Genomic DNA, 13,778 nt, shown 5'->3' with positions numbered 1-13,778 from the left:
CGGCTTGTATGTCATTCTGCTATGCCCAGGCTGGATTACCCCTTCACAGTAAAGTCACAGCCCATAAAGTCAGGTCAATGGCAGCTTTAGTAGCTTTCCTCAGATCTACACCTATTGAGGAAATTTGCAAAGCTGCTACTTGGTCCTCGGTTCATACCTTCACTTCTCACTACTGTCTGGATACTTTCTCCAGACGGGATGAACAGTTTGGCCAAACAGTGTTACAAAATTTATTCTCCTAAGTTGCCAACACTCCCACCAATCCCATTCTGGTTAGCTTGGAGGTCACCCACATGTGAGAATAGGCTGCCTGCTTGTCCTGGGATAAAGCACAGTTACTTACCATAACAGGTGTTATCCAGGGATAGCAGGCAGCTATTCTCAGAACCCACCCACCTCCCCTGGTTGGCTTCTCTGCTGGTTATCTGAATTGAGGAGACGCGCCCTGTGCTGGGCAAGGGCACTCGCGAATGCGCAGTGCGGGCGACTCGAAACTTCTAGTTTCTTCAAGCAAGTCTGCTTGTGAGGCATCCGCATCGGAGCTCCGTCGGATGATGTCACCCACATGTGAGAATAGCTGCCTGCTGTCCCTGGATAACACCTGTTATGGTAAGTAACTGTACTATCTGTGTGCTTCATACCACAAGGTTTGTCTGAAGACAGAGGCACCAATGCAAAAGATGGCTTAGGGCACCATAACCCCTTGAACGCAAACAGCTGAATAAAGCAGCCTGACAAAGTCTGTCTTTCTGCCATGCTTTCCTGGTCTCTGATTTCAGATTTTGGTATTTGATTTTCACCTGTTTCTTGCTCTCTCTGCGTAGTACAGAAAAGTCACTTGGTACTAACATTTCTACTAGCAGTGCTATTCTTAAATTTTTTTTTCCATTTAGCATTCTGGTTATCTGCTATAATAAAACCCTTAGCGCGCATGCGCACTTCAATCTTTGTGATCCCTGCGTCCGTGATCCATGCTTCCATGCCACACATGTGCAGTAGAAGGAGCCAGCGGCGGTTTCCCCATTGCCTTCCCTCAGCGACGCTGGCTCCTTCTGCGCATGTAGAGGCACCTTAAGTACGGATGCACGGAGGCGGCGACTCCCCCCTCCTGCCCTCACTCTGTCTAACAGGACCAAGGAGAGCACCGGACTGGTTGGCGGTTGTTCAGGCTGGGAAGGAGGCAAAAGGAGTGATTTAAGGGTAGGTGGGAGAGGGGGGCTTGAGCTGAAGTGTCTCAGCACACGAGAACTAAAAGTCACACAGAAAGACAGCTGGCAGGGAGAGAGTCAGACAGAATGAAAGACAGGGAGCTAGAGTCAGACTGAAAGAAAGACAAAGGTGGCCAGGGAGAGAGAGAGAGACAGAAAAAGACACACAGGGCCAGGGAGAGAGACAGAAAGACAGACAGCGGGCCAGGGAGAGAGACAGAAATAAAGACAGACAGGGGGCCAGGGAGAGAAACAGGCAGAAAGAAAGATAGCGAGATAGCGGGCAGGAAGAGGACAGACAGACAGCGGCCAAGGAGAGAGAGAGACAGAAAGAATAAAGACAGCAGCCAAGGAGAGAGAGAGAGAGACAGAAAGAATAAAGACAGACACAGCAGCCAAGGAGAGAGACAGAAAGACAGACAAAGCGGCCAAGGAGCGGGAGAGACAGACAGAAAGAAAGACACATAGACAGCGGCCAAGTAGAGAGAGAGACAGAAAGACAGACAGCGACCAAGGAGAGAGACAGAAAGAAGAAAGACACAGCGGCCAAGGAGAGAAAGACAGAAAGAAAGAAGAAATACAGACAGCGGCCAAGGAGAGAGACAGAAAGAAAGACAGCGGCCAAGGAGAGAGAAAGAATAAAGAAAGACAGACAGCGGCCAAGGAGAGAGACAGAAAGAAAGACAGACGGCCGACAAGAAAAACAGCAGCTAAGGAGAGAGAGAGAAAGACAGACAGATAGATAGTGGCCAAGGGGAGAGAGAGAAACAGAAAGAGAAAGACAAACAGACAGACAGTGGCCAAGGAGAGAGACAGAAAGAAGAAATACAGAAAGACAGCAGCCAAGGAGAGAGACAGAAAGAAAGACAGACAGACAGTGTCCAAGGAGAGAGACAGAAAGAAAGAAAGAAAGATAGACAGGGGGCAAGAGAGAGAGAGACAGACAGCAGGCAGGGAGAGAGACAGACAGCGGGAGGAAGAGAGAGAGATAGAAAGAAAGAAAGATAGCGGAAGGGAAAGAGACAGAAAGAAAGGAATAAAGAGACAGGGGCAGGGAGAGAGACAGAAAGAAAGACAGACATATATTCTAGCACCCGTTAATGTAACGGGCTTAAACACTAGTAAAGATATAATCACACAAATCTGACATTCTGTTTGCCGGACCCCTTTATTCTTCAGATATTATAAGGACAATATTTGTAGAATAATTGGCATGATTTTTATTGTGTGAAACTTGTCAGCTAAATGGTATATTTTTATAGAAAGAAAAGCAAGAAGCAGCAGGGTTCAATTTATATGCAAAAAGGAAGTGGAACTGTGAAGCTAGATGATGGGCAGGTAGGCCAGGGGCAGAAACAACATGAGAAGAGGGGGCATAATTAGGGATTAGAGTGACTGTCTCTGCTTTGCTCCAGGCTTGCTTCCTCCTCTCCTCATTCCTGCAGGCTGCTTGGAAGGGGGAGGCTGAAAGGATACCCCTCTGATGCCCTGGAGTCTGAAAAGAAGTGGCAGAAGTGTGTTCCAAGCCATTCCCCTAGACTTTAAGCCCTGAGAAGCAGAGATGCAGGAAAACATGGCAAGCAAAGATATGCACAGAGTGCTGCCTCCATCTGTTACTTATCACAGTCGGGAACAAATCAAGTTATAACTTTCCATATATGGTAAGAAGTCAGCATGTAAGCTACATCCATATTCAGTAACATCACTATACTTCTATGACATTAATTGGGAACTAGAAGAATCATCTTGTAATTATCGAGTCTATGGTGCCATCTATTGGATGCAAATCTTAAAAAGGTCTTCCATAAACTTCCTGAAATTTCCCTGACCTTGAGCAGCCAGCTTAACTTTGAGATTACATTTGTTGCCTTTCATACATCTGTGTACATAGCGCCTTTGTTATCATACTCACGTGATGAGAAAATCCTGTGTCTGTATTTAAGAATTCCTTATCTTGAGCTATAGAAATGGGGTTGGGGGGAGGGAGAGTAGAGCATTTCTCACCCTAAAGAACAATAGTACTTTTTCCGCTGGCTATCAAAGACTATCTCGGGTTACATTTCTATAGAGATTCCCCTTGATATTACTCAGTTGTCAGTCAAAGTATCACGAAGGAGAGAGACAAAATGCAGATAACAGCAGGTGCTGTGACAGATAATAGTTCACTAGTTACTCAGTGACAATTATGTTATGGTAGAGCCACTTCTTGTGTGAATTTGTGAAAGAGCAGTCTTCTTTATTACTGCTGCACATTCTTGCCACAGACATCAAATATTTTCTCAGGTCCTTGAAGAAACAGCAGAGCTGCACATTCATATTTCATGTTTTATGTTTATTAATACTCAGTGGCTAACCTAGCATATTTAACACCTGGTACCGATCATTTTTTAACACTTTATCTACTATAATAAAACCCTTAGCGCGCATGCGCAGAGCCTGCGAATTACAGACCGGTGAGTCTCACATCAATAGTGTGTAAACTCATGGAAACTCTACTTAAAGGTAAATTAGACACGATATTGGATGAGGGGAATCTAAGGGATCCCTGCCAACATGGATTCACTAGGGGCAGGTCATGCCAATCCAATCTTATCAGCTTCTTTGATTGGGTGACAGGAAAGCTAGACTCGGGAGAGTCTCTGGACATAGTGTACTTGGATTTCAGTAAAGCTTTTGACAGTGTCCCACACCGTAGACTATTAAACAAGATGAAATCGATGGGGTTAGGTGAGAAACTAACTGCATGGGTCAATGATTGGCTGAGTGGAAGACTTCAGAGGGTGATGGTCAACGGCACCCTCTCTGAGACTTCGGAGGTGACCAGCGGAGTGCCGCAGGGCTCAGTCCTGGGACCATCCCTTTTCAACATATTCATAAGGGACTTGACCCGAGGGCTTCAGGGTAAAGTAGCACTGTTTGCCGACGATGCCAAACTGTGTAATACAGTAAGCGAAAGCAATCTCAAGGATAGCATGATGCATGATCTGATCACGTTGGAAAACTGGTCCTCGATATGGCAGCTGGGCTTCAATGCTAAGAAGTGTAAGGTCATGCATCTCGGCAGCAGAAATCCATGCAGAACATACACCTTGAATGGAGAAACACTAGCTAGGACTTCAGAAGAACGGGACTTGGGAGTAATCATCAGTGCAGACATGAAGGCTGCCAAACAAGTAGAGAAGGCCTCATCCAAGGCAATGCAAATGATGGGATGTATCAATAGAAGCTTCGTTAGCCGCAAACCTGAAGTCATTATGCCACTTTACAGAACCATGGTGAGACCTCATCTGGAATACTGTGTGCAATTCTGGAGGCCACATTACCGTAAAGATGTGCTTCGAGCTGAGTCAGTCCAGCGGATGGCCACTAGGATGGTCTCCGGACTCAAGGGTCTCTCATACGAAGAAAGACTGGGCAAATTGCAGCTCTATACTCTAGAAGAGCGCAGGGAAAGGGGTGACATGATAGAGACATTTAAGTACGTCACAGGTCGTGTCGAGGTGGAAAATGACATATTCTTTCCCAAGGGACCCTCGGTCACAAGGGGGCACCCGCTCAAACTTAGAGGAGGGAAATTTAGTGGTGACACCAGGAAGTATTTCTTCACAGAAAGGGTGGTGGATCAGTGGAACAAACTTCCGGAGCAGGTGATCAGAGCCACCAGCGTGCTCGACTTTAAGAATAAATGGGACATCCACGTGGGATCCCTGCGAGGGTCGAGTTAAGGAGCTGGGTCATTAGCACTCGGGCTTAATGGGGTGGGTCAGTAGAGTGGGCAGACTTGGTGGGCTGTAGCCCTTTTCTGCCGTCATCTTTCTATGTTTCTATGCGCACTTCAATCTCCGTGCAGCCGGGCCACACATGCACAGTGCCTGCTTCAGCTGATTTCCTGCCTTATGGCCCGATCTCCAATGCTGGTTGACTTCCTGCCTTCTGACTACACTGCTGCTGCCGGGACGCCTCTTCTTCTCACCCCTGGACCAGCAGCGGCAACAGCCAAAGTTTCATCAAGCAGCCGCGGGGCATTTGCTAGGCTGGCCCACTTCGATAATGCGAGGTTGGCCAGCCTAGCAAAAGCCCTGAGGCTACCCAGGCTAGTGGATGCTGTACAGGGGGAGCAGGGAAGGGATAAGTGGTACTACTGGATAGGGAGGAAGTAAAAGTAAGGGAGAAGGGCTACTGCTGGACAGGGGGAGCAGGGAAGGGGTGCTGCTGGACAGGGGGGAGGTAAAAGGAAGGGAAAAGGGCTACTGCTGGACGGGGAGCAGGGAATGGGTGCTGCTGGACGGGGTGGAGGTAAAAGGAAGGGACAAGGCTACTGCTGGACAGGGGGAGCAGGGAAGAGGTGCTGCTGGACAGAGGGGAGGTAAAAGGAAGGTAGGGATACTGCTGGACAGGGGGAGCAGGGAATGGGTGCTCGTGGACAGGGGGAAGGTAAAAGGAAGGGAGAAGGGCTACTGCTGGACAGGGAGCAGGGAAGGGGTGCTGCTGGACAGTGGGTAGGTAAAAGGAAGGGAGAAGAGCTACTGCTGGATGGGGAGCAGGGAAGGGGTGCTGCTGGATAGGGGGGAGGTAAAACAAAGGGAGAAGGGCTGCTGCTGGACAGGGGGAGCAGGCAAGGGGTGGTGGTGGACAGCCGAGGAAAGAAAGACAGACAGAAAGCGGCCAAGGAGAGAGAAAGAAAGACAGACAGACATCTATTCTAGCACCCGTTAATGTAAAGGGCATAAAGACTAGTTTTATAATAAATTGCAGACTCAAATTGACTATTTTAGGCACTTTATCAAAGCTTAAGCGTGAATAAATGTTAAATAAATATTCAAGTTTCTAGTTTGCATGTCTAGTATTTCAAAAGCTTCTTCAGCACATTGAAACTCGTCATGTTTTACATCCTCAACAGTCGGCTTCCGTCCTAGTCATAGCACTGAAAGTGTAGTTAACTGCTATTCTTAATGATTGCCACTCTACTCACCACCCTAGCCAGCAGTTTAAACATCCCGCTAGATGTAACCCCTACCCCAGCTTTGTTTGTTTTGATTGATTAGACTGCAAATTCATTCGAGCAGGGCCCGTCTCCTTTATAACTTTGTACAGTGCTGTGTGTGTCTGTAGCACTCTAGAAATTAATAGTAGTAGTAATAAACAGAGGTGAATCTGCCTTGGCCATGTCACATGATTTAACTGCAGCTTTTGCTAATTTTTAAGTGAGGACTGTTTTAGGTCCAAAAAGGGTGAAGGAGAGCCAACAAATATGTTCTTACTTTGGGGCCATGACACCAATAATACTTCTCGATACTCATTCCTACCAGAACACCAGGCCTTGATTACACATGCAGAAACACTGATAAACCCTATGCAAATATAGGACCATAAACTAATACACAAATGAAACCTACTATACACAAATGAAACCCTAAGATGTCAGGCTTTGCATGCAGTACAACACAAGAACAAAAAGAAAATGCATTTCTTCCTGAACAGTGCAAAATATAGACAGCAGATGTAAATTCTCAAAACTGACATATTTCAATCACTAAATTTAAAATGAAATTATTCCTACCTTTGTTATCTGGTTATTTTATTTTCCTAATCATCTTTTCTCAGTCACTGGCTGCACTTCCTTCTGTCTATACTCTTAACTGTGTTTCCAGGGCCTTCTTATCCAATTGCTGGTTTTCTCTCAGAGGGTGGTGGTAAACGGTACCCCATCCAAAACGTCAGGCGTGATCAGTGGAGTGCCGCAGGGCTCAGTCTTGGGCCCGATTCTATTCAACTTATTCATAAGAGATATGACCCAAGGACTTTAGAGGAAGGGTATCACTGTTCGCCAACGACGCCAAACTTTGAAACATAGTAGGTAAAAGCATTTTGCCTGATAATATGACGCAAGATCTACTGCTGCTGGAACGGTGGTCAGCAACATGGCAACTAGGCTTCAATGCTAAAAAGTGTAAGGTAATGCACCTGGGTAAGAGAAACCCGTACAGAACTTACATACTAAATGGTGAGACCTTGGCCAGGACCACGACGGAACGTGATCTAGGGGTGATCATTAGTGATGATATGAAGGCTGCAAATCAAGTGGAGAAGGCTTCCTCCAGGGCAAGGCAAATGATGGGTTGTATCCGTAGAGGTTTTGTCAGCAGGAGAAGCTACTGGACAGGGGGAGCAGGGAAGGGGTGCTGCTTTACAGGGGGAGGTAAAAGGAAGGGAGAAGCTACTGGATAGGGGGAGTAGGGAAGGGGTGCTGCTTTACAAGGGAAAGGTAAAAGGAAGGGTCAAGGGCTACTGCTGGACAGGGGGAGCAGGGAATGGGTGCTTCTGGACAGGGTGAAGGTAAAAGGAAGGTAGAAGGGCTACAGCTGGACAGGGGGAGCAGGGAAGGGATGCTGCTGGACAAGGGGAGGTAAAAGGAAGAGAAAGGGCTACTGCTGGACAGGGGGAGCAGGGAAGGGCTACTGCTGGACGGGGAGCAGGGATGGGGTGCTGATGGACAAGGGGGAAGTAAAAGGAAGGGAGAAAGGCTACTCCTGGACTGAGAGCAAGGAAGGGGTACTTTTGGACAGGGGGGAGGTAAAAGGAAGAGTAAAGGGCTACTGCTGGACAGGGGGAAGGTAAAAGGAAGGGAGAAGGGCTACTGCTGTACAGGGGGGAGCAGGGAAGGGGTGCTGCTGGAAAGGGGGGAGGTAAAAGGAAGGGAGAAGGGCTACTGTTGAACAGGGGGAGCAGGAAGCAAAGAAAGAAAGAAAGGCTCAGCACCGCATTGTGCTAAAAGTTTACACATCTATCACCCGTTAATGTAACAGGCTTAAACACTAATTTTTAGTAATAATCCACAAGCCACATAAGGGTGCACCTAGAAAAAGGCATCATTTGAAACACTGCAGTGAGCACTAGAACATCAATATACCCATTGTAATATTAAACAACTCAGATTAATACAGATCAATTCTGCACAGTTAATGCTAACAGGAAACCATAAGAATTGCCGCTGCTGGCTCAGACCAGTGGTCCATCGTGCCTAGCAGTCCGCTCACGCGGCAGCCCTCTGGTCAAGGACCAGCGCCCTAACTGAGAACTTGTCTAGCTTTGTCTTGAATCCTTGGAGGGTGTTTTCCCTTATGACAGACTCTGGAAGAGCGTTCCAGTTTTCTACCACTCTCTGGGTGAAGAAGAACTTCCTTACGTTCGTATGGAATCTATCCCCTTTCAATTTTAGAGAGTGCCCTCTCGTTCTCCCTACCTTGGACAGGGCAAACAACCTGTCCTTATCTACTAAGTCTATTCCCTTCTGTACCTTGAATGTTTCGATCATGTCCCCTCTCAATCTCCTCTGTTCGAGGGAGAAAAGGCCCAGTTTTTCTAATCTTTCACTGTACAGCAACTCCTCCAGCCCCTTAACCATCTTAGTCGCTCTTCTCTGGACCCTTTTGAGTAGTACCGCATCCTTCTTCATGTACGGCGACCAGTACATAGCATAGATACACTCTCGTCCAGTATAGAATAAGATATCACAAACTAACCCACTCTTCTACAAAGCCGCGCTAGCAGCTGCCGTGCAGCAACAGCCCCGAAGCCCTTTAAATCTGTATGGGTTTCGGAGCCGTTACTGCGCAGCTTTGTAGAAGAGGGGGTAAAATTTGAAATATGTAGACAAAAGTTAAACTGAACCACTAAGAAGCCAAACTGCATGCAGTGCAGCACCACAGAATCAGAAACAGTGACGCATGCCCCCTAATACTCTGCAAAATATAAAGATAGCAGATGTAAATGTGAAAAAAAAATGACAAACAACAATCACCATTTTACAAATTAACAAGTAATAAAATAAAAGATGAAAAATAAGAAAATACCATTTTATTTGACCAATACATTTTTCAATTAGCTTTCAGAGACTAAAACCACCTTCCTCAGGTCAGTACAGTATACTGCTATTTAAGGTACAAGTTAGTAAAAAAAGAAAGTATTAAAATTAGTCCAATAAAAAGATTATCTTAGTTCTGATTTCTCTTTATAAAAATTTATCAATGCAGCTGCAATACTACTTTATTCTAAAGCAACAAACTACTATTTGTCATCTCTGGTTTCTGCTTATCTCATAGAAATATGATGGCAGATAAAGGCCAAATATAGTAATATAGTAAATGACGGCAGATAAAGACCTGATCGGTCCATCTAGTCTGCCCATTAGTTATACCCATTAAAAATACATGATTAAATTAACTTGTCTCTTTGATATTTCTGGGTCATAGACTATAAAGTCCACAGTCTGCCCATCCGCAGTAACCATTATCTCTTCCTCTCTCTAAGACAGACATGTCAAACTCTGGCCCGCGGGCCAAATCTGGCCTGTGGTGTATTAAAAGCTGACCTGCCAGACATTTACCATTTTATATTTAATCTGGCCCGCTGGCACGAACTGCTGCCACTGCTGCTGCTGGCTTCGCCTGGTCCTCCCTCCATCCTGGTTTCCTGGTCTCCTCTTCAAAGCAGCCTGCTGAGAATCGCCGGCTGGCTATAGCAAACCATACAGGCTGCTGTCGACCTTGGTAGCACGTTCCCTCTGACCCGATCCCGTACATCAGAGGAGGGGCAGGACCATGGCAGAGGGAACATACTGTGGAGGCCGACGCAGCCTGCAAGGTTCGCTACAGCCAACTGGCGATCCTCAGCAGGCTGCTTTGAATATGAAGCTGGGATGGGAGGAGGGTAGGAACGGTGGGCCACATTTGAAGGTGAGACTGGGAAGAAGAAGGGGGAAAACATGCAGGCCTTTGGGATGAGGGGGGCGAGCTCTGGTGTAGAAGTACCCGGAGAGAAGGAAGGGCCCAGACGTGCATATGCCAGACTGAGGGGAGGGTGGGGTGGGGAAGAAATAAAACCGAGGAGACAGAGAGAGATGTTGGACAGTGGGATGGAGGGAGGGAAGGAACAGAAAGGGAGAGAAATTGGACACAAGGGATGGTATGGAGGGGGATAGAGATACTGGATAGGAGGGTAGTTGGGAAGAGAAAGGGAGAGATGGACCCTGGGGTGGTAGGGAAGGAGGGAGAGATGCTGGATGAAAGAGTAGTTGAGAAAAGGAGTGATGGTGGATCTTTGGACGGTGGGATCCATCGCTGCAGCTGTGGGGATGGAGATGAAAAAAAGGAAAGGTGCCAGACCTCGTGGGAGGGAAGGGAATGGAAGGGGAGGACAGAGATGGAAGATGGATGGTTTTGCACAGAGAAAGAAGAAAATGACGAATGGGCAGGAAACCCTGGCAAGCGAGTTATCAGAAGAAACCAGAGCTTGGGACCCAGAAAAGGTAGAAAAAATAATTTTATTTTCTGTTTTGTGATTACAATATGTCAGATTTGAAATGTGTATCCTGCCAGAGCTCGTGTTAGACAGCGAGCATGAACTAGGACCTAACAGAGGAAAAGTCTTTTTTATTTATTTTGCTTACACCACAGAACCGGCATGAGGTTGGAGATGTTGTAACCCTATACTTCTACTAAGACTAAGCCTTAGTCACTTAGGGTTCCTTTTATTAAGGTGTGCATTTAGCGTGCGCTAAATTGGTTAGCGTACCTTAATAAAAGGACCCCTAAGTATCTTAATTAAAAATTTGGCCCACGACTTAGCCATATTTTCCAATTTCGGCCCCTTATGTGATTGACACCCCTGCTCTAAGAGATCCCACGTGCCTATCCCAGGCTTTCTTGAATTCAGACACAGTCTCTGTCTCCACCACCTCTTCCGGGAGACTGTTCCATGCATCTACCACCCTTTCTGTAAAAAAGTATTTCCTTAGATTACTCCTGAGCCTATTACTCTTAACTTCATAAGAATGGCCTTACTGGGTCAGACCAATGGTCCATCAAGCCCTTTAGCCCATTCTCATGGTGGCCAATCCAGGTCATTTGTATGTGGTCAAAACCCAAGGAGTATCAATATTTAATTCTGCTAATCCGCAAGCAATGGCTTCCCCATGTCTTTCTCAATGACAGACTATGGACTTTTCCTCCAGGAAATTGTCCAAAACTTTCTTAAAACATGTTCCAAAGCTTAACTTTTCTCTGAGTGAAAAAAAATGTCCTCCTTCATCGAGTGTACCTGGCCCAAACACAAGGAGTAGCAATATTGCATGCTATCGATCCAGGGCAAGCAGTGGTTTCCCCATGTCTTTCTCAATAACAGACTATGGACTTGTCCAAACCTTGTTAAAACCAGTTACGGGGTTATCTGAGTTCTGCATGTGTGACTAAGACCAGGTGTTCTGGTAGGAATGAATGTTGAGAAGCATACAGTGTGCTTTGTGTAGTTTAATTTTGTGGTTAACCATTATGTGTTGTTAATAAGATTATATTGTGCGTATATATATGAAAAAGGAATGGAAAAAATGGTATTACAATTAGAACTATTATGGGAGTGGGGTCTTCGAGTCCCCCTAAATAAAAATCATTCCGCTGCCTATGCCTAGAATGACTATTTGTATAAAGTTGGGATTAAGTATAGTAACATCTATGAGGTTAAAATAACCAGGTGGATTGCTGGAATGGTGTCTCAGGGTGAAGAAGGATCTATACTTTTACTAAGACTAAGTATCTTAATAAAAAATTTGGCCCGCAACTTAGCCTGTGTTTTAGATTTCGGCCTCTTAATGTGATTGAGTTGACACCCCTGGTATAGACAAACTAGGCACATGCCTTGGGCCCAAAAGCTTAGGGGAGCCTGGTCAGATGTGCTCAGGAATCAGGAGACTAGAATTTCCAACTGTCTAGATTTTTTCAGGATTCTAAAAAGTTGTAAATTATCCATCTCCAAGTCAGAAGGATGGTTAAGTGTATGGATATTTTTCAGAGTTTAGACCACTATAGCTCTCCATGCTCCTCCCTTCCACTGCAAAGGCTGTGGTAGGTTATAGCCAATGGGAAGGCTGCTCTAGTCATAGTAAGGAGAGGTTGAGCTGCAAGGGCTGTGGGTGAAGTTGATGAGCTCTGCAAGTTTTTAGAAAGAATCAGTGGAACAAGTGAGTGGTCTGGGGGTGGGCCTGTTGATAAAGATTACTTCTACTATCCATTCAGTTGTGTCCAACCCTTGGATATTGCTATTCCATGGGTTTTGGCCAGGTACTAGTGACCTGAATTGGCCACCGTGAGAACGGGCTACTGGGCTTGATGGTCCATTGATCTGACCCAGTAAGGCTATTCTTATGTTCTTATACAAATACGGGACCACAAACTAAAAGTACTAATATATACAAACGAAACCCTAAGATTCAAGGCTGCATGCAGTACAACCCCAGAGAAATAGAAACAAATGCATTTCTTCCTTAACAGTGCAAAATATAGACAGCAGATATAAATTCTCAAAATTGACACAATTCAATCACTAAATTGAAAATAAAATCATGAGAGGTTGCCATACTTTGTTTATGGAGAGCCCTCTATCTGCATTGAAGTTATTGGGGTGTCTTGCAAGATCTATTGCCTCTTTGATTCTTCTTGGCCTCCAGCAGTCTTCTTTCTCCAGGACTTTTGTGTTTTCAAATCTAATTGTATGACCAATTTCCCATAAACAAAGCATGGCAACCTCTCATCCAAAAGAAACAGTGCAAAAAGGACATGGGGCCGAGGACAAATGCCTTTTCCCTCCATCTCACAAGTCCCAGCCTCTTTTCTGATAATCATCCTGGATTTCCAACTAACTTTCCTGCCAAAATTCAAACTTATGACCAACAGACTGTTCTCAATCAGGTCAGCCCAACAAACTTTCCTGCCAAAAATTCAAATTTCTTGACCCACAGACTGCCCTGTTCTCAATCAGGTCCGTGAACCAACTATATATAAACGTACTGCAGACCTCACAGCCTACCCTGAAGAAAGCCACAGCTTGATAACTGAAACGGTTCTTTCTACACAGACATGGTGAGACCCAAAAACCTGCTACAATCATCGACGCCAGCCTTGTAAAACCTAAGAGATCAAGACAGGAATTAGATTGTGAACTTCATAAAACAGAGGGCACAACAATATGAAGAGAAATTACAAAATGGTCTGACCAAGAAACAGAAAGAAGAAAAGCCAGAAGATTGTGTCCTATAAGAACAAGATCTAGTGTGTGAATAATGTGAGTGGAAAAGAACAAATGCTGGTACAGTCCATGATAAGAAAGTAGAAAGAGAAAACAATTAGTCCCTAGGATTTAGTTCCTCATTAAGATGCAAGGTTAAAATCACCCCAAATCAATAGATTTTCATACATGATACAAATTTCAGGGATTTGGATTATTGAGCCCAATGTGCATCACTTTGTCCAAATTAAAGTTCTTTTGCCATTTGGGTGCTACGTTTCTCTCAATATAGTTTGTTTTAACTTCCTCCTTTGCAGCGTGTCCTTTTAATAACTACTAGAAAAAGGGCATTTTCATATGTGGGACCCTCTTTTTTTAATATATTGCCTCGGATAATTTCTGATCATTTAAGATATCTTTCTTTTCAAAAGATGTTGAAAACTTGGCTTTTTTCATCAGCATTCAATTTTAAAGACCGTTAAGCTTTTATGAGTGATTTTATTACTGTTTGAC

Source organism: Geotrypetes seraphini, chromosome 4 (assembly GCF_902459505.1).
Source record: "Geotrypetes seraphini chromosome 4, aGeoSer1.1, whole genome shotgun sequence".
NCBI lineage: Eukaryota > Metazoa > Chordata > Amphibia > Gymnophiona > Dermophiidae > Geotrypetes > Geotrypetes seraphini.
Note: the sequence above shows the minus strand (reverse complement) of the source record.